This window comes from Nyctibius grandis, chromosome 21 (assembly GCF_013368605.1).
Source record: "Nyctibius grandis isolate bNycGra1 chromosome 21, bNycGra1.pri, whole genome shotgun sequence".
Classification (NCBI taxonomy): domain Eukaryota; kingdom Metazoa; phylum Chordata; class Aves; order Nyctibiiformes; family Nyctibiidae; genus Nyctibius; species Nyctibius grandis.
The window spans coordinates 7,496,870-7,507,874 of NC_090678.1; positions in this window are offsets into that span (position 1 = coordinate 7,496,870).

Genomic DNA, 11,005 nt, shown 5'->3' on the forward strand with positions numbered 1-11,005 from the left:
CTTTGGAAAACAAACTCCGAGAAAACTGTTGCATTTCTGCAACGCCTGTCTTTGTGGACCAAGTGAAATGTCCAAGTGGGACGCTTCACATCCTGAGCTTGGCAGGACGTAGGCTGTTTTCTGTAACATCTCTGCCATGGGCTAGCTCTAGGTGTCTCCTCCAGCTGTGCAATGAGCCCTGCAGTCAGCCCAGGTGTCCGGATCTTGTCCATCATCTCTACAATAATTACATGTGCAGACAAAACCGTGTTGCAGATTCAGAGGACAACCTGGGTGACTGCTCCTTTCCCATCACCCAGCTCCTTTAAGGCCATGTGACCCCACAGTGCCATCCAGGTTGAGACACAAGGCAGGAAGAGCAGAAACCCAGGAGAACAGGCTGCCCAGGGTCACAGGGACCAGGGCTGGGAGTTACAGTGATGCACTTATTGGTCATTTTGGCAATGCAATATGTGATACTTGAATATGTTCCCTTTACAAGCTGTTTGTCAAGGTGGGATTTCACTGTTGGAATGCAAATGTCGAAGAAGGTTTTCAGAGGTAAATAAGGGGAATCCTTCCAATACAGTGCCTTGCCTGTTGCATGAGAAGAGAGATGAAGGTCCTAGAGGTCTTGAGCACGTGCAGCAGTAACGCATCCCTTACACCGTAGGGTGACTTCTCCCTCCTTGATCAACATCTGCAGGGGGGCAGGTGTGGCCACCCTTGCTTTACCAAGGAGAGCTTGCTGGCCAAACGTGGCAGCTTTGAATAATAAATAATAATAATAATCTGTCTTTAATTTCCCCTCCCTCTTTTTGGTGATGAATGGCTCCCATCGCAGCGTGTGGAGGAGAAGCAGCTGTTGATGGGGAACAGGGTGGCTTCTCCAGGGTTTATTGTTTTAATCATGGCCTGAGTGAAAGTGACAGCCCGAAGATGAAATATCTGCTGAAAGGAAATCATAACTCTGAGTGACTCCACTTAGCTCCACGACTATTAAGAATGTATTTTTGTTGGACATGACACGGAGGAACGTGATTTCAACTGACTACGCGCTTAAATGCCCTTTCTGTCTGCACTAATGCTGTTGGGTTTGCAGTGTCTCTGGTGCCCCGGTTGGGACCTCTTATATGTACCTGGAGTCTCGCGTCTGAGCCTCTCCAGCCTCGGCAGGTCTGGATTTTTGGTGGATCTGTGCTGCCCTAAGGAAGGGAAGTCATGAGGCTTTATAATCCCAAAGGAGACAAGGTAAGAAAGATGGTGGGCATGGGGTCTGCTCCCTGCTTGAAAGGATGGACCCTCCTGGCACGGGCAGAAGGATGCCAACAAAGGGGGGAATGCATTGGGTGACACCTGGGGAACTTGCACCCACTTGGTGACCATCCTTGACAGCCGCCTCTCACTCTGCTCAGGCTCTTGTGTCCCTCTCCAGATGGCTGCAGCACTCTGCACAACCAGACCCTGCTCTTGTCCCGCTGCTGGCCCGGAGCCAGCACAAAAAGGTGTGTTTTTGGGGCTGGATGTCAGTGCACAGAGTGCTGTGTCATGTTCTGATGGTGATAGTCTTGGTGTTGGGTGCTGTAAAGCTGTAGATGGATACACAGTGAGGAAACCAACCTACAGTGAGCGTGGTCATCCCATTGCCCAGCCACCAGACTGGGACTTCTGTGCATCCCTTCTCCATGGCACGGATGGAGTTAAATGGCGCATATTGCTGCAACGTGTTTAAACTGGCGCATCTTTCCTCCAAGACCCATAAACATGGGGGAGAACAGTTAAAAATAGCGTCTTCCATGTTCCTGAAAAAACGTTCTCATGTACTCGGCTGGCTGCAGCCGCTGTTATGAAACAAAATATTTCCCATCAACAGTCATTAGCCTTCGAGTCTGGCCTACGATGCTGTTTATTACAATAAGAGCCGTTACTGAGAATGGAACGGGATTAGAATAGAAAAGTCAGCAAAGTTATTATTTTCCTAATTAAAAAAGGTGGGTCCCATCCAACACCTTTAAGGAGATGGCTTTGCCGCATGAGCGTAACCTCAAGCTAATTGTTGCATGCGTTGGCTTTATTGAAACCACCTGGGAGAAGCATATGCTGAACAGCAGAGGGAAGGTACGTGCGCCCAAAAATGTCTGGAGAATGTGCGTTGCATTGCTGCACTCATGCAGCTAATATTTTCTTGCGCCGCATTAATGCGTGCAGAGTTACAGCTGCAGGTGCAAGAGTCAGGACAGCAGTGGTGAGATTTGATTCGTTTGGCTTGCTTATCTCCTCTCCTGCAGGCTCTCATCCCACCTGGAGGAGCCCTAGTGGGACCCTGAGCAAGGACACCAGCCAGTGTGGGCATCCCTCGGCAGTGCGTTTACAGCAAAGCGCAGGCACGCCACACTCCTCGTGTTGCTGCGTGGGAGCGGTTTGCACATGGACCAGCAGCAGAGCTGCAGCATCACGTCCAACCCAGACCTCACAGCACCGATACACACGTAGTTGCCCTCTGAGGGTCCTCAGCTCTCCCATCTGGCCACCCCACGCGCCCTTTTCTTTGTCAAACACCAACAGGTAGCACAGCCCCATTGGGGCAGAGAAAGGAAGAAGAGAAAAGAAAGAGAAGGGGGTGGAGAGGAGGTAGGTCCTGGGGAGGGATGGGGTGAGCGTGAGCAGAGCCTGGAGGGAGGGTTTGCTGTTTATTGAGGCTGGGACCATGTAAGGGCTTGGGGACCCCATTGGAGAGAGCTGGGGTAAGCCCTGCTGTCCCTGCGCCCAGCTGGTGCAATGAGGGCTTCTGTTCCAAATGGTCGCTTTCTGGAAGGGAGGAAGGGTGAGTTTGTGTTAGTGTGGCTGAAAAGCTGCTTTTTCTCCACGTTTTTTGTTCACCTTTCCTAGATTTAAAAAAAAAAAGAGTTGGAGGGAATTGTTTAAAAAAAAGGAAAAAAATTTTCCTGGCCAAAAAATACACTGAACAAACAAATCCAAAATTGTTAAAGACTGAAAATGTGAAAACCCCTTCAAAGCTCTTATGTACTCAAACATCACTGTTTCAATGAAATCTAACATTCATGGTTTATTTGACACTGGGTGACTCTGCCTGTGCTTGTTTTTCCTGGGATATCTTCAAGGTACAGGTCATTAAAAAAAAAAAACAAAGCTTGAAGATGCTGGTGTGCTGGCCAGGATGGCAGTGCGGTCATCCGTGTCTTGTTATGAATGAGTAACAAGGAAACGTGTGCTTGGTGATTAATAGCAATTCCCATGTTAACAACAAAAGTGATGAGCTGGAAGGAGCCAGATTTCAAAGCATGGTGGGCCAGCTTGCTAACCTGGGGAGTGCCAACTCCTTCTGATGCCAGAGCCTGCTCAGAGCAGTGGATCAAAAACTGGCCAGCAAGGAAGGAGATTTTTAACTTTTTAATACCCTTTCATTTTTTTTCCTCATTTGTAGGAGGTGTAAGTTGCTTTACTCCATCTCTCAGCATCTCAGGATTGGATGTGTCCATCCTGATGTTGTATGCATGTATCCAACCGTACAACAGGTTTCTTTCCTCCTAGCTGAGCTCTGGCAGCTCAGTGGAGGGTCTGGTTGGGTCTCAGAAGGATATCTGGACAATTCTGCAATTAGTAAACACTACCCTCCAGCCAAAGGGCTGCTGAATGGAGCAGCCCCAAAGCATGTGCTGGTCTCCTCTTGATGAGGCTGAACAAGTCATGGTGCTGCCAGACACAGCTGCATTACAGGAAATTCAGTGCTGTTATTTGCAGAAGTAAAGACCGAACTTGTCCTAATAACTGCCAGGAATGAAACAAAATCTAAAGCTAGTTTAATTCTCATCAAACCTGACCAGTTTTATTCTGTCACTGGGAGAGCTGGAAAGCAAAGATGATGTAGCTCCCAGCATTGTGGTCCTTCAGCTCAGCAGCTCCAATGGTCTGCTCTGGAGCCTTGTTTCTCCCTCCAGCACCTGCTTCTTGCAAAGTCAATCACTTTGTTACAGTTGTCTTAATCATATGAATCTTGCTGATGATGTATGTCTAGGCTGAGACCCAGGAGGGAACAATTTCAACCCAAAGAACTTTGTCTTAGTAAGTACATTGGCTGCTGGGACTCAAGGAAAAGCGATGTTCCAATGCTCATGTCCTGGGGTGCAACTGAGCTTCTTGCAGGTCCAGGTCTATCATGCTTTGATAAGTTTGCACAGACTTTGCCAACTCTCCTAAACAAAGGAAAAAAACTTTTCGGTTCCCCCCCTTATACTTTCAAGGATTTCTTTGGCTTGATTTCTGTCAGGAAACCTCTGACAGGGAAGTTACGAAGACATCGGTCAAACCTCTTGCAGTCAAAAAACAGTAAGTAGGCTGTCCCAGCAGAAAGAAAGAGCTCCTGAACTTGCTGGAGATGAGAATTTGTTTCCTAGCCAGCATCCCCTGGGAAGGCCCAGACTTAGGGGATCTGTTGTACCAGGACTGCTCTGGAAAGCTACCTGCACCACTGAGTTTATGACTGTTTGTAATGCAGCTTGTCCCTAACTCATACATGTAAATGACAGTGTTGTGAAATGTTTGGTTTGGAGCACAACTGGGAGACAGGGTCTTCACCTCTTGGAAGTGGATGTCCTGTAGCCCCACTACTGCCTCTGGGGCTTCATCTCTTCTCCAGGCATCCTGTTGCTGCCTCTAGGCTCTCACTGACAGCTGGTTGTGACCCTTTGAGGGGCAGCAGCATGGTCACCACCAGCATCTCCCCAGAGAGCACACGAGCTAGGTGATGGGCATGGCCTCCCTCCTGGGGGCTGGGTCGCGGTGGGTTCCCCACTGCCCTTCCTCGTCTGTCACAGAGCTGGAAGAAGGGAAGCACATTACAAAATGCTTTCCATCACCAGGCAGCTCCCTTAGCTAAACTCGTGTTTAGTTTTATTAATAAAAACATTAGCGGGGCAGTATGTCAGCAGGTTACAAGGATCCAGGACTTGGAATCGCCCTCAAGCAGTAAGACACAGGGCTCTCCGTGTCTCTCAGACAGCACCTCCTGTAACCCTACCTCCAACGGGCCCTAGAAATCCCTCTCGGATTGCTGAGGGGACATAAATCTCCCCGAAACCGCGATGCTTACCAAACATGATTGCATTATTGAGACATAAATCCCGCGTCAGCTCAGTGAAGTATCTGTGGCTATCGAGTTAAACAAGTCAAGACAGCTACTTAACTATTCCCAAACATTAGCTTATTAAAATGCAGGCAAGGAGCATATGAGGAGCAGCCCAGACGAGATGTTTTCAGAGCAGCCGTTTATCATATTTGTACAATAAGTCATAAACAGGTCTACGGCTTTTGGCTGTGCCTTGAATTTCCAGGAACGGAGATATGGTTGGGAAGAGCAGATGCAGGCGGGTCTGTTCAGATGCAGGCTGAGGAGTTGGGGCACCAGCCTAATTGCTGCAGAAAGGACCCGTTTTCTGTGCAGCCATGTGGTGCCATGGCATTTGCAGCTTCCATGTCTCGGGAAAGAGAGGGGGGGCTTCCCAGGAGGGGAATAGAGGTACACAAGCATGGGGAGGGGGCTTGTGAGAAGCAGGCATCTCCGAAAACCTAGTGAGGTACAAAATCAAATACCGTGTACTGTTATGCTGACGTAACACATAATGGAGCTTCTTGACAGCTTGGGTAAGAAAAAAAAAAAACCTTTCTATGCTGTATTTTAGCATCCCAGGCTGCAATAGATCCCAGTCCTGAGCTGGAGCATGGTCTGTAACGGCAGCACCCAGGCTGGAAGTTGTGAATCCACCCCCAGAGCTGCAGTGGGCGTCTCTGTAAGGGGGAGGATTTACAGCATCTCGGTCCTGTTACTCTCTCCTTCAGCAGCTGCAGCAAGGGTGCCCTTCTCCCTCATCTTGGGAGTCTCTCTCACTTCTCACACTTTGCTTTTGCTTGCACTGGAGAACATTTTTCCCCCTGAAGCACAGGTGAGACCGTTATTCTGCATCAGCCTTTCAACCCACCATTGCCCGTGACGGTGTCCTGGAGGCCAGCAGTGCCTGGTGGGCTGTGGCAGGGGCTCCTGTAAGCCGGTCCTTCTGCAGGCGCTGGAAACTGAGCCGAGACCGTGGAGCCTCTTTGTGCAACTGGCTGGAGAGATCTCCCTGCAGGAAAATGAATCAAATCCGCCGCCAACTGGGACAACCCCATTACGTTGTGTTTGCTTGAGGTCAGGGAAGATTTAAAACCCCTTGAAGCCCCGTGATTTGGCCGCTCCAGCGGCTGTTACGGTCCGTGACAGCGTGAAATGTCAGCGCGGATGCTCTGTGAGGCCCGTTTGAACCGGTGACGTGGGAGCGTCGCATGGACGGGCGCCTGAGTCAGCACCCAGCGCTGGGACCGTGCCCGGCGTTTACGTAAACCCTGAACTGCGGATGGCCGCCGAGCCGAGCTATAAATCTCCCAAGAAGCAGCTCTCAAGGATGCTGATCTTTCCAGGGTGAGCTGGAGCTGGAAGTAGAGGGAGAATAAACTCGCCTGCCGATCGGCACTGCATGGACCTGGATGGAGCAACCTTCTGGGGGATGTGCAAGGAGATGCTGTCTTTGGAGAGTCTCCAGGGCTGGATTCAGGACTGGTCCAAACACCTGCTCAGGATGTCTCGGGGTACAAAGCAGCATCCTATTAGGAGTCAACCTATCCCATCCCCAAAAGGCCCCGATTTCAAAGTGAACGCTCACACATGCAAGCCATCAACACCAACAAATGCTTTTCTTTCATCTCCAAGGATGCTGTGCTTCTCAAAAAAACATTTGCAACGTTATTGGAAGAGCTCAGGAGGTCAGCCCATCAGTTAATCTGCTCAGTAGTGTGTTCAAAATATGCAGGAGCAGGTAATAGAAACATTTTGTGAGCTCTGTTGTTGCATGCAGCCACTCTAAACACTTGAAAATGAACGAGGACTTTTTTCCAGAGAAAATAAACAGAAGGACTGCCGATAACGTCATTTGTTCACAAGGTCCCATCCATTGTCTCACATTCTCCTTTAAAGGCACTTAAAAAATTGTAATATAAAAGCAAAACCCAAGCACCTCAAGCGCTTTAGGAGACAGCTTTCAAAAGGAAGATGCTCTTGGGAGACAAAGTCCCTTTGAAACAACGTGCTGAAAAATCAATTGCTTTTGAAAGTGGAAGTTTGGCATCTGCGAGAGGCTCAAATAGCAGTCAGAAACCCACTCCACAATCTCCAAAAAGTGTGCTAAAAGGAGGATCAGATCTTACTGCCACTTGCTTAGACCACACCTATGGTCCCAGTCTCCTGGGCTGGACCATGTCATTAAAACCCAACCTGTTTGCATCCTACAGGCAAGCAGCTCTTGTTCTTCATCTAGTGAAATCACCTGACAGTGCTGCCATCTGGGTGGCCCGTGCTCAAAGTCTAAGTGTCATACCCAGGCATGAGCTGCTCCAGGGTGTTGGCAGGCAAGGCACTGTTGTCCCCACTGAGCACTTGGGTCCAGACCTGTATCCCCAAGCAGAGGGAAAACCCAGCCTAGAAGATGTCAGCAAATTAACAAACCAAGCAGTTTCTCCTACAAAAAAACTCTGCTGGCTTCTTCCCATCCAGCTGGGCTTTACCCTGTGGGCTTGACTCCTTTCCTCAGGGCTGAAGTTCAAGTGACCTACGTCTAATTTCTCACCACCTTCTGATGAGTGTTTTCATAACACTTTTTTCCTTCCCAGCTTTGGGGACGTGCCAGAGCTCAGGCAGAACTGAAATCCTTCTGCTCTTTGACATCTAATTTTGTTCTCCGCGGGATATTTCCTGGAGGGCTCACAGGAGTCTTAAGAGAGGCCGCCTGGCCCCATGGTGGGAGGAATTGGTGCCGACAGGGATCGCGGTGATGCTTTGTGGTCTTATAAATGGTTGGCAAGGACCAGGACTGACTCAGGCCATGCCAGGGATAGCACAGAGCACATCCATCGGCTGATCGATGCCTGGCAGTGATGCAGAGGAGCCGGAGGGGCTGTGGTGCAAGAGGGGAAGAAGGTGGGCAGGGGTGAGGGAGGGTAGCAGCACATCTCCTGCCCAGCTGTGTCCTCTCCTCTGCCAGTGGGTGACCACCTGGGATTTGACACAAGATCATGGGCCAGTGTTTGTGCATGGATCTGGGGTGCTCAAGGCTGGTCCTGGAGCCCTGGCTTGGCCTTGCCCCAAGAAGGATGGCAAAAGGCTGGATGGGAGCCGTGGGAATGGCTGGAAATGCTTGTTGCTGTGCTGGAAACCAGTGGCTGGGAGGGACCAATGGTGTGGGGTGGCACCCAGCAGCGTAAGGGGTGCAGGGGGAAGGTGTGTGTTGGAGAATGCTGGCTGCCATCCCACTGTGTGCTCTCCTCTGGGCTGTGCTGCCTGTCGGTGTGGGCACAGGGCTGACCTGAAATCACTGGAAGTGGCATCGGGGGCTCCATGCGAAGATGCTGGATTACCTACATGAGAATTGATTGCACTAATGATGAAATCCACTTGGATTTCACAGGGACTGGAATACTGCATGTGGAAAGGAGGCATTTCTTCACCTTTCTGCCCGTGCTGCTCTTTGCTTGAACTATCCGGTTTCTTTCCCCATCTTTGCAGACGTGCGCCCTCCTACACATGCCCTCCTCTCCCTGCTGTCTGGTTTCTGGGTGACATTATTTTTGCAGGTCTTTGTAGCTATGCTTACACTCTAAGCTCACAGCAGAAGGTGCATCTCCTGGTCCCTGCTTTCTGGGGCTGGTGGCTTCCTCCCAGGTGCTTTTAGACCAACAGCCACCCAAGACCTGCTAACAGGGTGAAGTCTCCATGAGTCTAGGCTTATTTGACCCAGTCTGGTTTGGTGTGCTATTTTCTGTCTTCCACCAGTTCTTACTGTGTGTTTGGAGGCTTTGTGGCCAAGACGGAGCCCTCTGAGCCTCTCAAGCTGCCTGAAGTGTGCAGCTGCGGAGATACGAAGCACTTTGGGTAACCCTTTGGATTATTTAGCTCCATCGGCATGGCAGGAAGCCCTGCCCTTACAGCCTTTTCATTGCCCATCGGTCACTTTGTGGGACAGGGAAGCTGTTGTGTGTGCCCTGGACCCAGCAGCCATGGATTTGGAAATGCTGCTGGCCCGTGTACATGGAGAGGAGGCGTCTGTTGGTGCCTCTGTTAGACATCGCTGCAGCCTGTTGACACTACTCTCGCGTACAGCAGGGCTAACAGCCCTGCACTCTGACATGGAAGTGGCCAAACTCCATTTTTGGTGTCCTTGGCTCTCTTTGATGTGTTGCCTTGCTGCCCCAAGCTTATGCACCCCAACCCACGCTATTCCCCGAGGTGGACCCCTCTTTCTCAACAGCCATGAGAAACATTCTCCTTGCGGTGTTTCCAAAAGGAAAAATATGTCCTTGGTTGCTGTAAATAGCTCAGAGAAAGGATTTCTCATGATCCTGCTAGGACCAATGTTTCTGTGCTTGAGCCTCAAAAGCTCCCTAGGCAAATGTCAGTGGCAAGCCCTTCTCACTGCTCCGTGGCCAGACCCTTACCATGCTGTTGACTTCACACAAGCCTTTAGGAGCCCCTGGGGAGCCAGGAGCCTGACTGTCCAGGTGCTATGGGAAACAACCCTTTCCTCTGGGAAGTCAAGCCCTGCAAAGAAAGGATGAACTTTGCACACACCAGATGAAGCTTGAAGACCCTCATTGAACTTGAGTTGCCTGATAATTAGGTGTTGACCCTGCAAGTATGAGTGTGGGATCCTTTTATATGGATAGAAATCAACTCCTCCTATTTATCTGTCCTACGATATAGGTATCTCAAAAGGTACCAAGATGTCTGTGGTTGGGTGAGATGGACCTTGTCCTACCTGGCAATGTGACAGTGCTTACAGCATGACTGCTGCTCACTTCTGCCCCATGTGACCATGGGTTTTGTACACCCCAGGCTGTGTCCTGTCCACATGCTGGGAAAGATAGGGAGGGAAAGGAGGGCAAACCTGTCTTACCCTTTCTGGCTCTGTTTCTAGTCTTGCGTAGAAACTCTACACCTGCAGCCCAGAGATGGTTTCCCAGGCAAGGATTACTGGTGCTGCTCCACTCCTGTGATTAGACCCAGCTTCATCCCCTCTCTGAAGGTACAGCCTGAGCCGGGAGGGGCAGAGGCACAGGGAGGCTGGAGACAGCATTTTTTTTACTACTGCAGTGACTATGGCAAAGCAGCATCTTCCAGGCCACCCATCTGGCTGCTGGCAGAAGAGACCAGCCTAAATTCACACCCACGGGCTCATGCTGTGCAGAGATACAGCAGCAAATTGCAGAGGTCAGAGGTACTGCTGGCCTGGCCAAAGAAAGCACATGGACCAAGGGAGCCATCGGTCCCTCCACAGGAAGGCATTCCCGTCTGAAGGCAGCAGCAGTGTGTCCCCAGAGCACCCCAGGTGCGACTGCACCAGACTTGGTAACCAAATAAGTCCCTTGCAGCATCTTCCTCATGTCTAAGGCTGCCCCATGCATCACTTCCAGGCTGGCACAGAGAGAAAACTGTCCAGGGAAAAAGGAGGGTCTATTGCTTATGGAAATAGGGCTGTGCATAGGGAGCTCTGCTCCCTGGTCCCATGACGCCCTGAATCACCCTCTTCCCAGCCCTTGGGGAAAATGCCGCCAGAGGCAGACCTGGCATATGGAAATTTCAGCCCTTAACTCAAATATTATTTCAAAGCTAATGACAAACAAAATCTATTTTTGCAGTGGTCTTGTTTAAAATATTTCCCCTTAATCCTCTCGAAATAGCAGTAATTGAAAACGGTCCTTCGAGATGCCAGTGCATACTTCTTTAATTATATCCTGCGCTGCCTGTTTCCAATGAAAGGGCCTGATCTGTTTGCAGTTACTGGCCTTATGAAAACCAGGCTTGGGCCCAAGTCGGCGGGAACCCAAAATAAGAAACATTTCCCTTCAGAGACATCATTTGAGCTAATTAACTTTAATCAGCCCAGAAACATCTCTTTGTGATTTCTTCCCCCCGCCTTGGCGCTGG